General features: G+C 33.3%; 1 protein-coding gene across 3 annotated transcripts in view; it reads left to right on the top strand.

The window, feature by feature from the left end:
• Positions 1-22,917, top strand: part of LOC113516678 (leucine-rich repeat neuronal protein 1-like) — a 374,371-nt gene that overhangs the window by 72,347 nt on the left and 279,107 nt on the right. The window contains exon 1 of one of the 3 annotated variants that reach the window (XM_052902598.1): positions 14,639-14,710. The exons of the other annotated variants lie outside the window; for them this stretch is intronic. The gene's annotated coding sequence lies outside the window, so the exon portion shown is untranslated. Of the gene's footprint in view, positions 1-14,638; positions 14,711-22,917 lie in introns of those variants that run through there. 3 annotated transcript variants of the gene reach the window in all.

The raw sequence follows: 22,917 nt of genomic DNA, 5'->3' as shown, positions 1-22,917 counted from the left end.
CATAAATGAAAGTTATTTCATAAAACATAAACAAACATTATTGTACATATAAAACGATCCAGCGTATTCATGGCCTCCTATCCACTTGATTCCCGAAGGGCCCATAACTTACGCTCCTTTTATGACACTATAGAATATTTTAAGTGCATTAAAACGACCGAAGCGCGGGGTGGCTGGGGGTAAATGGGGGTAATACTGAAACCGGTGGATTGATGATCCAGATTAAACATTGACTATCTTGGATCCCTAAAGCTAACTCGAACTCGACTCGCAAAGGACTCCTATATCATCGAGATAAACAAACCTTGATACCGCGATTGGATATCATTAACTCTAATTGGGCTTCTAATTAAATGGAGTTATTCGTGATCCAAACGATTCTATACGGAATCCAAAAGGTTTTTGTGGGCAAGACCTAGATTTGTCTTAATTAGAATGGTATTTGATTAGAGAAAATGCTACTATAGTAAAAGAAAGATGTATAACTTACTAGTATTTATTTGTTACCTAATTTTTATCCGCAACAACGAGATCAGGGTAAAAAGTAACTTGCGTCCTTCTCCATTCCAAAAACTGCGTGTACACCTTTCATGCGCTCGCCATCGACAGGAATTCATCTTCACACGCTTGAACCTAAATGGTCACGTACAGTGTGTATTTCAGAGAAATTTTCTCCCACGAATGGTAAGGATGTGGAATGAGCTCCCTGCCGAGGTTTTTCCTAGAGATTACAGTATAAAGTTCTTCAAAAAGGGTGTATTAAGGTTCCTTCTAGGTCAGCAACGTGTACGTGATACCCCTAGTGTTGTAGGCATCCGTGACCGTTTACCACCAGTCGGGCTTTTTTTTTACGGGTGAACATGGCATGGTAACCCTGCCCGCGCCAACGGGACACGCCGGCGGAGTACCAGTGAAGGGTGATCTATGAGAATGAAAACAGGCCCATCATGATGAATTCATCTGGAATTTTGGGTATATTGCTAGCAATGGGATTCTCAATCTCCATTATTAACAATCCCTTTACGGACGGGCTGTATGCTTGTTTGCCGCCTTTGCTAGCAATAGAGCTAAACCCCATAGTAACAATCACTAACCCTTAACAAACACAGGTTGTCAGATACAAACGGCCAATGATAGGAAAGCTTAATTAAGCTCGTTTAAAAACAGCACTTAACCTTTACATCTCAATACACATTTCTAAGGCAGAAACGACAAAGACGAACTAAATGATCCCCCTATTGTACGGACACAAGTCGTGGATGCAGATTACAGGGGTCCCCGGGGAGTGAGCAGTCGGCGCCGCCACTCGACTGGGGCGCCCTTCGATCCATTGTGATGAGCTCTTTGTCTTATTGGATAAGGTTTAAGTGAGAAATGACAGCGGGGCAGGCGGAAATTTTGTTGGCGGCTAGGGTTTCCAACTGTCCGGATTTCTCCGGGCGTGTCCGGAATCCTTGCGTACTGTCCGGGATTTTTGGCCAGTGTACGGAATTTGTCTGATTATTTTGTTGTGCGGTTTATTTATTTATCAACCGACTTAAAAAAATCGGTTGTATTTTTTTAATGTTTGTTACCTCATAACTCCATCAGTTCCATACCGATTTGAAAAATTCTTTCTTTGTCTGAAAGGATGGATACTTACAGATTGGTTCCATGGAGATTTTATCAAAATCGGTTTAGTAGTTTAGTCATTACATCAAAATAACTGGTTTTGTCACATTTAAAGCCTTTTTTGTAGGTCCAAACCTTTAACTATTTAATATATTATTGTTTAAAACTAAACCGAGTGAGTAGTTATAATTTTCATGCGACGAAAAAATCTGTTTTCTATAAATATATAAAAATATAATTACTGGCTTCTTTTTAATAATTCTTGTTCTTTACATTTTCAACATCGATTTGAAGATAATTTTGCTATTAAGTTAGAAACATAATTCACCACAATTGTTTGCCCCAATTAGAGTTCTATAATCCATACTTAATAATCTATTGATCTTCCATTACTGGACTCGATTCTTTCCCCATAAACGGAGAATACAGCCTACTATTACAACATTGGCTGGACGGTTTGGTATACGATTATATTTCGAATTTTTCTTCTCGTATTGGTGCATTGTGAATCATTCCTTGAAACGTGGTATAAAAAATCGTTTATCACAATATCCTGTGAATTTTAATTAAAGTAATGGAACATTATCAGTGTTACCACAAAAATAATTTGAAACACTGTCTATTTAAACAGAGTTTAACAAAACTCTAAATGATTTAACAGTGTTTAGTTATCTTAACTTTTATTGGCATATGGGTTCAGCTAAGCCGTTGCACGTCGACCTATCGGGACCTTTTGTGCTTCCCCCTACCTTATAACATCATTTTATGGATCCTATGTGTTACTATAACGATATCCCTCAGTTTAAGATATCTGTAGTCCCTTGGCTCTAGATAAACCGTCCCCAGTAGACTCATACGCATACTTGCCGACGAATCGCAGTTGCATATCAAGTGTTCCATGGATTCCGATTTCTCCCCGCACAATTTCGTCCCATCCGTGTTTCTACCATGAAGCAGTTATGTTTGCATTGCTTTTTCAGTTTGAAGGGTGGGATATGGCGTGCATTTACAGGGTACAGATGAATAACACCTGAGTCCTTAGGAATAGCAACGCATGGTGGGTATTATCGACGAAACAGTATATTCTGTTAAGTCCATGGTACTGCTTACCTCTATAGGCGACGGTTACCACTTTCCAACTGGTGGGCCGTCAGCTTGTTTTCCATTCTAATCTGCATATAAAAAAAAGAACGGAAAATATCAGATTCGCGCGAGCGAATCCGCGGCATAAAGGTGCATTCATTAAACCTTTTACCTGGTAAAGAGAAATGTTACTCGAACAATTTCTCGTATGTTCCATTCGACATTCTGCCTTATTCCGTTATTTCTTTTTAACCAGTGAAAACCGATATCTATCGAATAAACGATCCAACGTTTTCTAATGATCCCATTACGAGTGAACCATTTAATTTTATTTGCTGTTTCACCTTCACTTTATCTTTTTCACTTTGATTTTTTCCTATACGAGTATACATATATACTTGAATGACGTTAACAGAGTACAATATACCTCTTTTTTCGTTACAAAAAGTGAAGAAATTTTATTGTCAGTGAACTTCAAAAAACGGATTTTCTATAGTAGTATTTTATGTATATGTGACACGATATCTTCGACAGTTTTGCTCCGATTTCAACTTTTTATTTTTGTTTTTTTTTTTTTGTTTACTACTATACTATACTATGTTGGTACTGTTTTATCACGTTTGAAGTCGTTTTTAAAGTTTCATACTAAAATGGTAAAAATAAATCACATTGTATTCAAATTAATTTCGTATAATTTGTAATCGGGGCTAAAAGTGACACGATTACAAATTATGTATTTAAATATTTATAATATATAATTATATATCTATATATAATAATATAATGGAATTTTAATAAATAACCTGACTGTTAATAAAATAAACATACATTTAATTACGTGTAAAAAGTAAAGGAACTTTTACAATGAACGACAATACTTTAAGACATTGTTCGAAAAAAATAATAACTTCAATAGTAATACAATCATTGTGGGAATAACCAGGACTATACAACCCTAAAAATGAATATTAAAATTTATTAAGAACTGGCAAAGATATTGCTTAATACACATACACAAAAAAAAATCGACATTGGAACATTATTTTTCCTTCATCCTTTTTGAATACATATTTAATTCTTCTAATAAAATTCGAAATTAGGACATTTATTTTCATTGTTTTTAGTATCACTTAAAAATATGATACGAGCAACATCACAATTACAAAATGGACGTTTCTATTACCCTAAAAAGAACATTCGAAATTTGAATGCTCTTTTTTATCATCCTTTTTGGTATCACTTTAAAATATGATATAAGCCAGTGCGAATACTACAAAATTACTTTTTTATTTCCCTAAAAAAATCGAAACTTTTGTTCTTCATCCTTTTTGGTATCACTTAAAAATATGAGATGTGCCAGCGTGAGAATTACAAAATAGACAATTTCAATTTCCCTAAAAAAAAAATTCGAAATTGGAACATTTTTATTTCCCTCACTTTTTGGTATCACTTAAAAATATAAGAATTACAAAATAGATATTTCATTTCTTTAAAAGAAAAATTCAAAATTGGAACACTTTTTTCTTCAACCTTTTTTAATATCGCTTAACAATACAACGTGAGGGAATGCACAAAATAGACATTTCTATTTCTTTTATTCCCCTCGTCAATGCTACCAACCTAATTTAAATAATAAACATATTAATTTCCTCTGAAATCATCTGTGACACGAACGGGAAGCGTTCATAAAAGACAAATTAACGCTTGCACGGCACTTAATAGGATAATATCACGGATTACACGATTTAAACGTGCTTCATTGAATGACGAGCCGTGTTAATACGGGGTTTGCTTTATCAATGAAATTTGCAATTGTCTTTGTGCATAAGAAAGAATAAACTTGAACAAATATAATTGAGAGATAAAAATGTTATGTTTATTGTGAACACCTGAGCATGGATGTGTCAGTTTTGAGTTCTTAAGAACAATTTAATTACAAAAAAATTTTCGCGACGGGCAACACTAGCAAGATCTTTCAACTACCCCATTTTTTTTTTTTATTTTTAGAATGTATCGCATGATACATACACTTTAAACTTATTTCCTATTTATATAATCCTTATCAATATTATGAATGTGAAAGTGAGTTTATTAACTCTTAGCGCCTTAATGGCTTAACCGACCGTTATGAAATTTGGTATACACGTACTATTTGGGATGCAGAAGGATATTTTTTTTTTTACAACACAGGAAGCAAACGAGCATGCGGCTCACCTGATGGTAAGTATAGGCTACCTTTTATCACTAAACGTATCCTAATCACGGTAAAAGTACGTCCTTGTACAGTTTAGTTTTGTTTTATTTTAATATATACATATGTACACATAATTTTACATACATTTATTTAACACACATATTTATTTAAAAAAATGTTATTTTTTTGCAACTGACTTCAAAATGAAACGAGATTTTAAACTAGGTTATATTTTTTATAGCTATTATCTGATAACTCCGTCATTTCTTAACCGATTTGGATTCTCATCTGAAAGGATATACTTAAAGATCCCATGGAAATTTTATCAAAATCAATATCAATTGAACCGTATTTGTTAGTTTTTAGATCAAAAATAACTAGTTTTGTCTCAAATCTTTATTTACTATTGCTAAGATTCCTAAGACTTATTTTTTTATATTTGTAATATCTAAGTAGGTTTTAGTGACCGTTTACCATCAGACGAGCTGTATATTTTCCATTTTTGTGGCATATATAAAAGAAATAACTATATACAGATTCATTACTAGAATGCCTTTATAATTATGTTTAAAACAACATTCATACGAACAAAATTTTGAATTAACTTGGCCCGTCAGAGATCCTAAAGTCTTTAATGTATTAGGTACACCGCTAAATTCTCTCTGAAAACTGTTAAGTAGGTTAATCCATTTGTACTAATCTTCAGACCTCGTACGATTCAGTTACACGTATATGTATCAGTGAAATATAATACAATTATATGTCTTATTACAACAGAGGGAGACTTTGTACAAAAGTCGATTGCTTGGGTACCTTTGTCCCATTCGTGTTTCAACCGTGAAGCAGTTCTGTTTGCATGGCTGTGTTTCACTTTGAATATGGCGTGAATTTACTGGATACAGAGCAATAACACCTGAGCCCTCAGGAATGACAACGCGTGGGAGGTATCATGGGCGAAACAGTATACTCTGTTATGTTCATGGTACTGCTCATGTCTATAGGCGACGGTTACCACTTTCCATCAGGTGGGCCATTAGCTTGTTTGCCATTATAAGTTGTATAAAAAAAATTAGAATTAAATATAGATATTGAAAGAGCACTTATCAATCATACAATTTGGCACACACCTGAAATATGACGTAGAGAAGGACATGGCAAATTATTGTCTTGGTAACACGGGCAAAGTCTTTTCTAACTATATCTGCTGTTTTTAATGGATGATAATGGAATAGTAACCCCGCCTACGTTATCGGTATATACTGGCGGGGCATCAGTGAAGGATGATAGATGAAGATGAAGCAGGTCAGTAAACCCACCGTGACAAATCTAATAACAAATCAATCATGATGGTTTCCAGGGGGAACCACGATGAGGTCGACGTGGCAGGGTCTATTGCTAGTAATACGGCTATTGATTCCCATTACTAACAATCCCTCCCCCCCCCCCCTCTGTATGCTGTTGGCCGCAGATGACCTTTACAGCTTAACCGAACGCGTATGCAGGGGCATGTGCAGACGGCACTCCAAGCCCGTGACAGGGCAGGGGGGAAGGGATTGTTAGCAATAGAGTTTGATTACAATTGCTAGCAATATACCTTATTAGGTCGACCTTCATATGGTTTTCCCTGGAAACCATCGTTTTTAATTCTAGTTGAATTCGTCAGGATGGGCTAACTGACCTGCTTCATCCTCACCTAATTATGCTTCATCTTCACCCAATGGTGCCCCGCCGATGTATACCGATAGCGCGGGTGGAGTTACCATTCCATTATCACTCATAAAAAAACCTATATTTCCTTTAATTACCAGAAACTTTCGTTGACTACTTCATTAATAATTACCTTAAACGAGTTACCGAGAATAACTATAATCAATCCAAATTAATTGCTATAAAATTTTACGTACCAAATAGACAATATCGATAGAAATAAGATTTTGTATTTTTAGCGAAAGGTTTGAACAAAAATAAACAACTGAGGTAATTAATTCAATACCTAATTGGTGGAATATCGGAATTTAGTCGTGGAGTGCTTAATTTTATTCGTTGCCTTCTTTTTGGTTTAAGTGGGTGCTTTATACCTTTTTATAGAAAATGGTAGTGTAATTTAATATTCAAGGTCGTCTTATAGAGATCTGATAATGTATATAAGTCTTTTTTATTATTTTTACTTCAACGCAAATCATTTTCCGCTTGCAATGAAGATCGATGATTTGGGTTGCCAGATGCGATTATTAATATGTAGATAGATAGATAGATACTCTTTATTGTTTCCTCCAAAAGATTACAACAGTAAACCTATTATAAATATAAACAATTACAAGAAATAATCACAGTGAGAAAACAACGGGCGACCTTATCGCTAAAAGCGATCTCTTCCAGGCAACCTTTGGATGGAAAGAGTAATTATAAACTGTTTAATTGGAGGCACGACGAAGATCCTATTATTAGTAAATATGGAGATTTAATACATGTAATAATGTAAATATATATCCCTACTCACTATTATATACATATATATATATATATATATATATATATATATATACATACGTACAATATTTTTTCTACACATATATACACATATACACACATATATACATATATATATATATATATATATATATATACACATACATACACATATATACACATATACACACATATATACATATATATATATATATATATATATATATATATATATATATATATACATACACATACATATATGCACACATACATACTTACATGTACCCACACGTTAAATATTTTTTCTCCAAATCGATACTGTTTCCAGGACATTTACCCAATCACAAACTCGTTGTTTCTTCGTTTTGCCTATGTACCACAAAGTGAACGACGAGAAAAAAAGCTATTTTTTAGTTTCTACTTATAATACTATCACTTTCTCTTATCTCTTCTTAGGTTTTGCTACCTTTATACACTACAAGCACTAAGACTGTCCAAAAAATATAATCCAAATTTCTACAAGCCCATTTCACTTTCCTCCAAATTTTTTTTTATGCAACTGCTCCCTCTGTTGTAATAAGACATATAATTGTATTATATTTCACTGATACATATACGTGTAACTGAATCGTACGAGGTCTGAAGATTAGTACAAATGGATTAACCTACTTAACAGTTTTCAGAGAGAATTTAGCGGTGTACCTAATACATTAATTCTTAAAGACTTTAGGATCTTTGACGGGCCAAGTTCACGGTTGAAACACGAATGGGACAGAGGTACCCAAGCAATTGACTTTTGTACAAAGTCTCCCTCAGGTTTGTCCAAGTTATTCATTTTTAAAAATTTTTGCGAACATGAATTTTTAACTCAATAATTAAAAAAATAATAATCAAGCAACACTGACTGTGATGTCAATAGACTCAAATTGTAGGTAAGGTTTAGTGTTGGCAATATAATGTCAATATAGCCGAATAGATAATCTCCGCCTTTTGAAAATTACTTTTTAAAAAACGATTTTAATCAGAGTGAATAGCCATAATTTGTTTTAAATTGTCATATCATTATGTGAACATTCACTCGTCTCTTTACGAATCAGTATTAAACGTTTCGACAATGATGGATGTGTGTGTAAACGAGTCTTAAACCAATTTTCTGTAATGGCGGCTTTAACTTTTATTGCAAACCTTTTATTTACGAATTTCATTGTACGTATTGAGGTAAGATTGAAAACAGAGTTAAAAGAGAATAAAATTGGAGACTATACTATGAAACAAATTATAGAAATGTGTAGAAATAGTGGTCGCTCGCTTATACCTAGAATGTCCAAGATATTAAACCTTTACCTATTAAAGTATTTCGTTATTTTCTTTTAAAATGAATTCTTTATTAGAAAGAATAGGCATAGAATAGAATAGTTTCTTTATTGTCGTTTATTTTTAATAATATTTAAAAAGCAAAAGAGGAAGGGGAAGACCGAGGAATAACTACATGGGACAGATAAAAGAAACACTAGGTGTCATGTCGTATAGGGAGGTCAAGGATATGGCCTGCGATAGAGCTGCCTAAAAGAAGATGCATAAATTAGTTGCACCAATAAGAGGAAACTCTTAAATAAAAAAAAATATTTATATACATAAAATTTTATCTATTAAAATTAATCGAAGTAAAAGAAACTACATAATTGCAAACATGCGTACACATGACTTAGAGAAACAGTTCGAAATTTGTCATTTTTAGAGAAAGTAGATGCTTCAATCACGATTATGAATGATTTTTAAATTTTTGGAGATATTAATGCAAAGAATAACACAAATCACCATGACACATGTCAACATAAGTGAAAACATGGATGAGCTTCGGCGTATAGTGTAAATATTACAAATAGGTTTTCACTCCATATTCAAATGCAAACTAGATGACCACGTAATGGAAAGTGACAAAAAACATTGCTTATAAATCCATATATTATATAAATAGATTACAAAACACTATAAATTATATGGGGACCTTGGTCTCTTTGCATTAAACTTATGTCAGATATGGACATAAGTCTTTAACTCCAACTATAACAAGTTTACAGAACAATTTAGTAAAAAATTTGATTATAAAATCAAAATTTAATAAATTTCGTTATTATTTAGACTATTTTATATTAATAATAATAATTTATTTGCTGAAAAACAAGGTATAGAGATGCTAGTAATAATATGGTTTGAACATGCATATTTTGCCAAAACAATGGCATGCAAAATTTAGATACAGTAATATCTGTGAATAATTTACATTAGTTAGTTAAGGATAATCATTTATATTGGAAAATAAAATAACAAACATATCATCATCCTCATATCAGCTTTTAACTATAATTGATTAGCAATTGCAGTTAGGCTTTGGAGATATTTTAAGAGGGACGCTGCTGTCCATCCCTCGCCCTCCTATAGTCTCCTCTTACGACACCCAAGGTAAAGAAGGTAAGCGTGTTGAGTCTCCCATCCGAGAAATAGGTATTAGCGATCCGCACGCATGCTAAAAGTAAAGAAGTTAAGGGGCCGCCTGAAAATCAGCGCTATATAGGTACATCTCGCTGGAGCTGTACATATATCTGTGCCTCTAGTGAGAAAGGGTATAACTCAAGTTATAGCCTTTTTCTTTTTTAGGCTACTTTAAATAAGCAAATTTTTCTCTTTCGAATGGTATAAGAATCGTAACGATATCTTTAAAAACAATAGACATAGTAAACATGTAAAAGGCTACAATTAACAAAATATTTGTGGTAAAAAAGTCATAATTAGAAATAAAACTACAATATTTTACAAAAAATATTTTTGTAAAATGAATCAGTTCGATTTGAACCCTTTTACACCATTAAATAGCGATTATTTTTTATAGCGTAAAATACACAATCATTGTTTTTCTTCAATACTTCAATAAAATAGTTTTAATTCAACTTAAAACTATTTTCACTTGATAATTTTAATATTTTTGTTAAGTGTGATTAGGTATAATAGAATTATTTTTAAAACTATAGGTTTTACACAAAAACCGACAATTTCATAAGAAAGAGGAGAAAAAATTACTATAAATGCAATCACTGACTTGTTCAATTAGCAAATAATAAAAGCAGCAGAATTTTTTTTCTTTATTTAAAATAGTTTTTTGGCTCTCCTGAAAAGTGACCATTTTGAATTGAACCCTTTCTCACTAGAGGCACAGATATAGCAATAGCTGAGGCGGCTCTTATTACCAGCAACATTAATTGTTTTTTTTTCCTTTTTGTTGTTTTAATTTCTTAGTAATGGTAATAAATGTCATCTATCTATCTAAGAAAGAGGTGGCCTACTCTATGCCAGGACCACACGTACAATATATTCTAAGTTGTATAAAAAAAAATCTCACTATTTCTTTCCCGTGAGTATCGTAAGAGGCGACTAAGGGAATTTAATAGTCGAGGGATAAGCAGCGCCCCTCTTAAAACATCACTAAAGCCTAACTCCTCTTGTCAACCCACCTACCAAATGTGGTAACTATTGGCAAAAGCCACCCAATAGGAGCAGGCCTATATTTAACAGTAGACAGTTAACGGTGATATGATGATCATAATGATGATGGAGTCAAGTATAACATGTCGCATTAAAATTTTCGATTCGAACAATCTTTAAATTAATATTTAGATTAGTAAGCAAAAAGCATTGTCCTAATAGACAACTAGCTGCTCGCTCTGGCCTTGCATGTTTTTTTTTATTAAGTTCAGTTTACCTATGTTACGCGTTAACTGTTTAGCTTTGTATAGGTCAATTTTTTTTTTAATTAGTCGAGTATTTTTAAAGTATATACATGATAGACAAAAATCGAATCCTTCCTCTTTAAATATTGGTGTCATCATCTTATCATCACATCAGTCGTTAACTGTCCACTGCTGAACATAGGCTTCCCTCATAAGGAGTTTTGCCAGTATTCAGCAGGTAGATTGGCAACCGCAGTTAGACTTTGGTGATGTTTAAAGAGGGACGCTGCTACCCATCCCTCGACCATCGAGTTACACAAGGTTATGAATTAATATTAATGTAGATAAATTAATGTACGTTTATTTTGCTGCCTTAAATTTAGGTGATTTATTTTATTAATAGGATTTGTTGGATATAAACACGAATTACTTAAGGGTTTATTTACTTAATAAAGTATTAAACTTTTCGACTTTTCCTTACACTTTCAAAATATAAAACTTCAAATTGTCACCACACTTTGACACATTACTTGTTAGAGGGGAAACTTCCAGAAGTGTTCTAAATTGAAAATGTTGACGTCCCGTAAACTCGTCGCGAGGAGCGTGACACATGTGTGACAAATTGCGGCCATTTTTTATTCACTTACAGGTCATCGAACCCTTATTAGAGGTTGTAGTGTCATAATGAGGTAAATCGAGTTTGTGATCATTTTGTGTTGGAGAAAGAAAATGTATCTACTCACGTGCTAATGTCTTATGAGCGTGACTCTGCATTTAAGGCCATAACTTAACTAAATTTTAAAATAAGAACAAATATTTAAAGTTAGAATCACAAGTGGAATTGACCAAAAACAAGCGTATTTTTTTTTATACCACTAAGGGGACAATCAAGCATATGGTCCACCTGATGGTAAACGGTTACCGTAGCCTTTGAACGCCTGCAATACCAGGGGTTATTACGCGCGCGTTGCCGACCCTGAAGAAACATCTTTACCGCCGTTTGAATTGCGTATGTTTTTATCGAAATTTTTTTTAATTTTTTTTTTTAATATATACTTTTTAAGGTAATAAAATATATTAGTACATTTGTACACGAATTATAGAAATATACATTTCAATTAAAGATAGATAAAAATGAAGGCAATTAGTTATTTAAATTAGAACTAATACCTAAAAGTAATACGAAACAAAAAACTGTTAATTCATATATGTATTCAAAGGACATACCCTGATGTATATATGGCATGATACACAAAAAAAAATTCGACCAGGCTCGCGTTAAAACAATCTTATACATACCAATTCTGAGCAGCTAAAAACGGTGGCTTGCCTAGTCTAATTTTATTAAATCTAATGTACATTTTATAATAAATAGCTCTCTAATTCATGATTCTAATAAAAAATATTTACCGAGTTTCCGTTCTGTATTACACTTGAAACGATGATTCAGTAATATTAGGTACCTACGTTTTTATCTGTTTCGTCTCAACCTATTTCTCACAATACAATAGCTTTATAAATTTATTTTGCGAAATATGATTTATCATTTTTATTGTTCTGTTTTTTCTTTAAAACTCCTATTAATATTTTTTTCTTTATAAATACGCTTTGTTTTCTATTACACTTGGATGTTTAAACTCGTTGAATATTATTAAAACTTTTTTTTTTATAAATTATAATGGCAATAAATCTTAAAGCGACATGATTAAATATTTTATAAAATATATACTTGTCATTACTTATATATACTTAAAAACCAATGTTGAAGAAAGGTTCTCCAGTGGCGACCTCGTACGGGCAAACGCAAATGCATCGTAGGATGCGACCCACCCATGACTAGACGATAATGAGATGATGATGATGATGGTGATACCTCAAATGCTTCGTAAAAGATATAAGAGTATATGTTATTATATCAGCCGTTAACTGATCCTCCATACTGAACATAAACTTTACATATATAAAATAAATCTGAAACGTCCTACAAAACTATTTTAACTATTATGTTTATATATGAATGTTTTGTCGCAATTTGAGAAATAGTTTCAAAAGAAAAAGACAAAACAATAGCTAATTTAGTTTTACGAGAAGTTTGACGTTTTTTGAAAAAAAAAAGGATTAATCTATATCAATAATTAATCAAATTAATCAAAAGGTAACCAATTTTTGTTGTAATTATCACAGTATCATTCTCCAAATGACATTAGAAACAAATTTGATACATTCAGTCCATTAATCGATTTTTAAGACAATTGTACCTCAGTAGGCCGTCTTTTTTTTTATACAAGTTACAATGGCAAACAAGCTGACGGCCCACCTAATGGAAAGTGGTAACCGTCGCCTATAGACATGAGCATGTCTATGGTTAATTATTCATTTTTTTTTTAAATTTTCTATTGAAATTATTAATAATATTATTTCTTATTATTCGAGTAGAGTCGTCGCCTTAACAATGTATAGGTGCGCGTACCTTAATAACAAACGCTTAATGCGCAAGCGCCGTGTAAACACGACCAAATGACGTAATTCGTTACAATGGCTCAGCTTAATACTATTATAATACCGACAATTTGTGTGAGAGCGTGGGCAGAGATAACGTTCCGTTGTTATGTGCTAAGTGGCTTTATAGCATACAATGAGGCGCGATCTTAAATGGGTTTTATTTATTTATTTAGTTGTTTATATTTTATTGTACATACTAATAATATATTAAAAAATAAGAATAGAGGTAAGCAAATGTACAAAAGCGAGCTTAACTCTAAAAGAGCTCTCTTCTAACAAACCAAAAGTGGAAAGGAGCATCAGTATCAGAGGGTAGTTTTGAATGAATGAATGAGTATACTTTATTTGCATTATATCATATAGGAAATAAGCAAGACAATTTACAACCACAACGATATAATTGTATAAGTACAGTAAGGCGGTTTTATTGCTGAGAGCAATCTTTTCAAGACAACCTTAAGGTAATGGACTAATTGTTGTACAAGTAGGTATGATAGTACTGTATAATTAAAAAAAGCATCTTTTGCAAATTAAAAATATATATTAATTAAATATATATACATATACATATATATATATATATATATATATATATATATATATATATATATATATATATATATATATATATATATATATATATATATAATGGTAACAGAACTAAACCAATTTCTATAAAATATTGTCACTCTTTTCAAAAAAGAAATAAAACGACATATTTTTTTCACAAGTCAAATAAAAATAAATTATTCAGTAACTTCTATTTATATAACACAGTAATTTGAATCATTAAAAAAAGCAATAGATTAAAATTCATCAAATGATACTACTAAATACTTGAAAGTATAATTCGACCCTTAATCCTCGTTCTAAATTTGAAATCAAGCCTCGGTGACCCTTTGAAAGAGTTGGGAGAGCGAGAATCGCGGCGGAACCCGAATATTTCGTGTAAATCTTTTAAGGTTTTAATTACACTAAGTGGAAGCTCCCCAGGCTCGGGATCTAGTGATGTGCCGAGTCGATCTCTTTATTTATTTTAATTTGTTTTTTTCAGGTACTCATTAATGAAGAATCAAATCCTGACTCGAATCAGGAGACTCGATCAACTACAGAAGTATTTGTTTGGGTATTAGACTTGAATAATGTATCAAATGTTCCCGTGTGGTCCCGGCATAGAATAGGTCACTGTTCCTTTCCCTTGAATGTAATAAGAGGCGCCTAATGGAAGGTGAGAGATCGGCAGTAGTCCTCTTTAAACATTTTTAACTTAAATGGTAACTTAAAACACATCAAACCTGACTGCGGTTGCCAAGCAATAAGCAATAACCTGGCAACTATTGGCAAAACTCCCCTGCGAGGAGGCTTACATTCAGCAGTGGATAGTTAAAGGCTGATATGATGATGAATGTATCAATTTGAATGATTTCCGGTGTTTACTTTTAACTATGATAAAAAATACTATTTTTGAAACTTATATATATTATACGAAAATTTTATGAACTATTTTATGTGCGAAACGAGTTGCTGTGACGTAAGCACCGTATTTCATGAAGAAGACTTCCGGATGAAGTCGAAGTATGACTGCCTATTTTTGTTTTTAAATAACATTTAATTCACATAAAAAGGTTTGCTAGAAGAAATCTCTTAGAAGATATAAGCTCGCCTTTGTATATTATGTTTAAAATTAATTGTTCTTAATGTTTGTGTACAATAAAGAATAGTTTTCAAGGGGATTGAGGACGAGAGGTTAACCTGATATATATATACCTTATATTATATACCTTATATTATATACCTTATATTGCTAACAATGGGGCTTTTTAGACCCCACAACAAACATCTCTTTCCTCCCGAATTATTCGAGTACTCGAGTACCTAAGTACTTAGGAAGTACTCGAATCGGCCTAACTCAGCACATCACTATCGAGCGTTCGAATCAATCTGTTTAATGCTACAACGAGCCTTCACCTGCCTTTCGTATCTGACGAGAAGAACGAATAACATTTTTCCACGCCATTCATTACGCTTTTAGTGAAATTTTCGGAGGAAAAATCCCGAATGAATCCCCCAATGGATAGCGATCGGATTTAACGCCGAAATATTCAATGGGTTTCCAAATTAAGCTATCGGCAACGTAATTGGAAATTACGATACAATAATAACATTGTTCTATTGGTTGGTAATTGCTTCCTTCTTTTTTTTTTCTGGATAACATTTTTTCGTGATTAATTCTCTATAGATATATAATTATTTATCTGTTTTTATACTAAATCTCGTCGAGAACCAAAAGCCAAAGGTTATACAATCCTTACATACATCATACATGATACAAAATATTCATAAACTTTCATACTTCTTACTAAAAATTTAGGTACTAGTACTTATTCTATCCCTGGCCTTGTGGTCTTGGCATATCAATAATTCACGCTTTCCTGAGGGTGTCGACAAGATGCCAAAGAGATGACTAAGTCCCTCTTAAAACATCTCGAAAAGCCTAACTACGGTTGCTAACCAGCCTGCTAAACGTGGCAACTACTGGTAAAACTCCACTTATGGGAAAGGCTATGTTCAGTACTGGACTAATAATGGCTGAAATGATGACTAACTACTAGAGTATCAATTAAAATTTCTAACTAACAATCCACTGATAGAAAACACCATTAACAAACCCAATCAACCAGATGCCAGAAGGTACGCATACAATGACATCTAAATTCTAATATCATCATCATCATCATCACAATATCAGCCATTAACTGTCCACTGCTTAACATGTCTCTCTCATAAGGGGGAGTTTTACCAGTAGTTGCCACATTTGTTGGAGGCTTGGTAACTGCAGTTTTTTAATAGGTGAAAATGGATTGGTAACCCCACCCACGCTATCGGTATACACCGACGAGGCACCAGTGGAAGAAGATATACAAAAGTCGATTTCTTGGGTACCTCTGTCCCATTCGTGTTTCAACCGTAAAGCAGTTGTGTTTGCATAGGTGTGTTTCGATTTGAAGGGAGGGATATGGCGTGAATTTACTGGGTACGGAGGAATAACACCCGAGTCCTCAGGAATGGCAACGCATGGGGGTATCATGGGCGAAACAGTATACTCTGTTATGTCCATGGTACCGCTCATGTCTATAGGCGACTGTCACCACTTTCCATCAGGTGGGCCATCAACTTGTTTGTCATTCTAAGTTGTATAAAAAAAAGGTTAGTTGGCCCACCATGATGAATTCGACAAGAATTAAACATGATGGTTTCCAGGGGGAACCGCGTGGAGTTCAACCTGAGAGGGTATATTGCTAGTGATGGGGCTATTAGACTCCATTACTAACAATCCCTTTCCCCCTGGTAACCACAGTTAGGCTTTGGTGATGTTTTACGAAGGACAATACCCATCGCTCAACTTTAAAGTTCCCTTAATCATCTCTTACGAGATCTACGGGAAAAGAAAGGGTGGCCCATTCTATGCCGGTTCTGCACAGCGTAATTCTAAAAACTGTTAAAAACAATCATAAAATATTACAGTAATAATTATAATTGATTAATTATATAGTCTGTATTTTGTAATTAACTTTGCCTAAGTTATATATTAGAAATAAGTTTTAATGTTAAGTTTATTCTTGCACTTTATATCTTATTATTGTTATCTGTGTATTATAACACTAATTGGTTGCCTTGTATTTGTGTAGTCCATGGAGATGGGGCGCTGGTGACTTGTAACACAGGTTCTTCTAAACCTACCACAAGCACCAGTCTCTCACAAAATTGGTCTTCATATCAAATTGTACCTCAAGTTGTTACTTTATTCTACCTTTTGTGAAGAGAGAATAAACCATTCATTCATTCATTCATTCATTATCAAATATATTTATATTATATTAATAAAATTCTAATTATTTTGCAAAAACTATTTCAAGTTATATATATAGTTATATATATATATATATATATATATATATATATATATATATATATATATCATTTGAACGGCAAGAGTGAAAAAATACCTTTAACTACTCCATCCAGGATTAATGTCGTGAGCAATTTTTATCTATTTTAAGTAGTAGCTATAAAAATCCATGTCAGTAACGCCACTGTGACAGTATTGAAGTGTTTAAATATTTATACACTAGCCATGTGCCTTTCGGATTATTATAGACACGGCTGCATTTCGGTACTCCCGTTAGCTAAGTGACAGATTGATAGGTTTTTATAGGCATGGGAAGTATCGATACCGATCCAATATCTATATATTGAATTCCTCTATAAAAATATCATCACCCATGACGATATCGCCCATACCAGTCAGATAACTTTTTTTTTTCTTTTTTTTTAACGCCTGGAAAATGCTTTATGCAGACCCATACACCTTGTGGGAGGTGCATGGGTACTGTGGGAATCCCCCCGTAAGGTGGGGGTGTACTCACCAAAAACCAGACGATATCCTATATACCCTCGAGGTGCCATATGTCGGAGACATGGGTTCCCTTTCGCACTCACCACTCTCCAACGGCAAATAACCTAATTTCTATTTTTTTTTTCTCACTTTCTCTTTAAACTTAACCTTATTGGTTAGTCTGCTTGAATCATAGATTATTTAATTCTAATACAATTAATTGTTTGATATAGTAATATTTTATGTATTTATTATATGCATATATTTATTTATTTAACATATTATGTGTATGTTTATATTATATCAATATATTAATTATTAGTTTATATTTCCTCTATTCAGTAATGCACTGCCAATTTCTGGGGTCGCCCAATAGTTGACTGGTAAAGAACACCGTCTGGTGTTAAGTCCGCCAAATATACAAAAATTTTTATTGTATATTAAAATTTAAATAAATAAATATCTATATCCATTTCGTTCGGATTCATTATTTCGATATTATATCTTGAACAACTGAAGTCTCGTATTCATTATTGGGCCAAAATATAGATAGATATTGCAAAAACTATATATAGGTATTTCTATGCATTACCCATCCCTAGGTTTTTGTGTGCGTGCTTTAGTGAAACAGTCCCGTTGATCTATAGATTAACTCGTTAATGTGTATATTAGCGCCTGTCTCGTTATTGATATATATTTATAACTCTCTGGACAATTTCGATGTGTATTTTTATTTATTTGAGATTGATACGTTTTTGAGTATCTACTGATATCTATCTCATTTCACTTAAAGCATGTTTTAAACGTTTTTAAAAAATATAAAGGTTCCAAATTCGACTATTTTTTATTTATATGTTACATTTGATTTTTACTATATATCTTGTAACCCCATGCGTGGCATAGAATGGGCCACCCTTTATTTTCACATGAGTGTCGGAAGAGGTGACTAAGGGCTAGTTAATAGTCGAGAGATGAAGAACAGTATCCCTTTTCAAATATTATAATAGAAAAAATAATTCTCAATTCAACTTTAAAAAATCGATCTAATCAGGGAAATTTTTAGTCCAGTCACTGGCAACATTGGATTAGCCTGTTTTATTTTTATTAAAAAAAATAAGTCAGCAAACGTCAAACAACTAACTAAATTTTGAAATATTTTTAATACTCAATACACTATCTATATAATCTAAAAACATAACTTTAATATATTAATATTTATTCTAGCTCCATTTGTGGTGGGCTTAAGGCGTCTATTGTAATAAAAGTAGTAGACTATACTTTATCTATGCTAGTAGGCACATTCAAAGACAAACTCATTCATTACGTCAAACTTAAAATATAGCACGTCGGAGGTGCGCCCTAAATATAAAATGGCTTGCCTTAAATAGCGCGATAGATGCGAGCTCACGCCCTAGTGTACCGAAGGATTGGCTCGCCCCGTTCCTTGCCAGTGAATCATCTACATTTTACGAACAAATTACAAAATTACAGTTTAAAGATAATAAGATTTTAAATAAATAAAAAACAAAGCAATAAATAGTAGATTTTAAAGTAAACATTGATAAACGACCAGATATTTCGTTCGATTGAATTTGAATTTAGAACACGGACTCTATTAACAAATTATATTATATTAACACATTTAAAAGGAGAAAGGACACAAATAACCTAGGTCCTCAGGAATGACAATGCATGGTGAGTTTCATGAGCGAAACAGTATACTCTGTTAGGTCCACGATACTGCTCATGTCTATAGGCGACATATACCACTTTACATCAGATAGGCCGTCAGCTTGTTTGCCATTCTAAGTTGCATAAAAAAAAGTGCCTACAAATATTTAAAAGGCCGGCAGCTAATGGGCGACGGTAGCCGCTTTCCATCAGATGGACCGTTTAGGTACTCGTTTACCTCCTTAACAATAAAAAATGGATGTTGACTTTTACGATGTATTTATGCAATTTTTTAAAATATATAATAACCATCTGACTATGCCATGTATTAGGGCTTGTCTAACTAAAGAACAAACTGATCTATCTTACCTATAATGCACAGCTTGTATGTTTTCAAATTTTAAATTTTAAATTCCAAAATACAATATCAATAACATCCTATCGCTGAACTAATCTCTTCTCCTGTTTTCTCCTACTAGCTAGATTTTTTTTATACAACTTAGAATGGCAAACAAGCTGACGGCCACCTGATGTAAAGTGGTAACCGTCGCCTATAGACATGAGCAGTACCATGGACATAACAGAGTATACTGTTTCGCCCATGATACCCCCCATGCTTTGCCATTCCTGAGGACTCAGATGTTACGTTTTTATTCAAGATTCCATTACCTTGCACTGTATTATTGCGACATCTGATAAAATCCATGCCTATGTTACTATTACCAACTATGAATAACCTGATTCTCAAACTTAACTAGACTACTAAGTACGTATGAGATAATATTTACCTACCACATATTTGTTATTTGTACAGAAGCTAATCTAGAGCAGCGAGCTAATGCAAAAACTTCGTATACTAAATTAGACCGGCCTAGAATCGAACTTAGGATTACATTGCGCTAAACATTGCGAAAGTGGTTTAAGAAATGTTTCACTTCAGTTGCAAAAGCAAAACAAATTTTCAGACTACTTTTTTTTTATGGGTCAAAATGGAATGGTTACCCCGTCTGCACTATCGGTATACGCTGACGAGGCACCAGTGATAGATGACAGATGAGGATGAAGGCAGGTCAGTTGGTCCATCGTGATGAGTTTGTAAAAAAATAATCACGATGGTATCCAGGGGGAACCGCGTGGAGGTTGACCTATTAGGGTATATTGCTAGTAATGGGTCTTTCTAGCAATATACCCAACCGGGTCGACCTCCTCACGGTTCCCCCTGCAAACTATCATGGTTAATTCCTGATGAATTTATCATGATGGGCTTACTGGCCTGTTTTCATTGTCATCTATCACCCTTCACTGGTGCCCCGCCAGCGTATCCCGTTAGCGCAGGCGGGGTTACCACTCCATTTTCATCCAATAAAAAAAAAAACACCTCGTGATGTCAACCACGCGTTCCTCTCGGTGATTTTATCTCACACTAGTACTTGTAATCTCAACAGCGTAGGCGGGATCACCATTCCATTATCATCCATTAAAAAAAATACTCCTCTAATTAGAATATCATTGATCTTTAGATAACAAAACAAATTTGTGTATGACAAGATAGATGGAAGGTTCGAGATACTGGATAGTCTATCACTTATCAGGGACAGATTTATGGTAACATAAATGACTTTAGAGGTAACCGATGCGATGTTTAGTGCCAGAACAAATTTTTTTTTTCAACTTTAATGACAAAAAATCCGAGGGCCTACACCCGCTAATCCCCGTTACTTTACTCTCGAGGGGGGGGAAGAGATTGTTAGTAATGCATCCTATTGCTAATAAAATCCTATTGCTAGCAATATATCCAGGTCGACTTCTACATGGTCCCCTCTAGAAACCCTCGTGTTGAAGTCCAGGTGTATTCATCACGATGTGCTAACTGATTTGCAGTTTCATTCTCACTTATTATCCCTCACTGGTGCCCCGCCTGCGTACACCGTTAGGGTATAGGGTATCATTCCATTATCATCCATTAAAAACATTCACTCGCTCCTCCCTCCACATCCTAATCTGGAAAAATGCAGGTAGGAGACGTAGACTGATCTGTTATGATTAAAAATATTGTATACAAATTAGGGAACAAATTCAGGAACCATCGGAATCGATGTTTGATTCGTAGATAGAAAATAATATATTACCCTAACAATGAGCTTACTATAATTAATATGAAAGAATTTTCAAAATCGTTGTAAGTTGTTTTTGAGTTTATCCATTACAAACAAACGTACAACAAAGAAATCTTTCCTCTTTATATATTATTTTCTAGTTTTTTTTTTTTTGCCTTAATATAATTATTTAAGTTTAATAAATAAAAAAAATGACAGTTATAAATTTAAGTATTTATTTTTTATTAAAATCGAAATTGTCAAAGTAATTTATAAAAACGTTTTCAAGCGTTAACATAATGTTGGTATAGAAGAAGAAAACTAGATTATTATAAATAAATAAATAAATAAAAAGTAAATAAATGCAAAACTGAATGTGTTTGTTATAATTTCACGCCTAAACCGCCGAATCGATTATGATGAATTTTAGTATAGAGATAGATGTGACTCTGGAGACGATCATAGGCTATATTTTCTCGTGAAAAATTTACTGGAGTAAGGAAGGTGTAATTTTTGTGTGAAAATTTTTATTGTATCATCCAATTTGCTGCAGAATTTGTATTATAATTAAAACATAAATTTTTATTTCTTTTTGTAACTATCTTATATCTGCCTATTGCAACAACAAAAAATGTTGAACAAAATGAATTTTAACGCGAACAAAGTCACGGGTGAGTGAAGCCGTGTGTAAAAGCTAATATGTGCATATATACAAATCCAACCACAAAACCGCAGTCAAAAATTAACCTAAACCTAACCCGTAACATTGATTGATCGCAGTGCAACCCTCCCTAACCTGGTCGGTAGAATTTTAAATTGGTCCTAAGCCTCGGGCGGTCGTGACGGCGCAAAAGCTATGAATGATGACTCTGTACTATATTGTACTCTGTACTTACTATAATCACAAGAGAACCATTATAACTAGGCACCTGCATTCGAACATTGTTTTCGAAAGTGAGGATCTTGTAACTGGATCAAATAACCAGTGTAATATGACCGGTCAGAAAGAGTAAGTTCAACGGATTGAGATCTCGGACGGGCGTCTTACAATTGTGAAATAAAAGGAATTTCTATACGGCCTCTGATATAATTGTGTCCCTTCTCAGTGTTCCTTGAAGTTGACATATTAGATTTAAAATGTCTGAAAGCATTAAGGTGAGAAATAGTCAT

This window comes from Galleria mellonella, unplaced genomic scaffold (assembly GCF_026898425.1).
Source record: "Galleria mellonella isolate WM207_F2 unplaced genomic scaffold, CSIRO_AGI_GalMel_v1 utg93, whole genome shotgun sequence".
NCBI classification, from domain to species: Eukaryota; Metazoa; Arthropoda; class Insecta; order Lepidoptera; family Pyralidae; genus Galleria; species Galleria mellonella.
The sequence above is the reverse complement of the archived record's forward strand: the minus strand, read 5'-3'. Positions and strand labels throughout refer to the sequence as shown.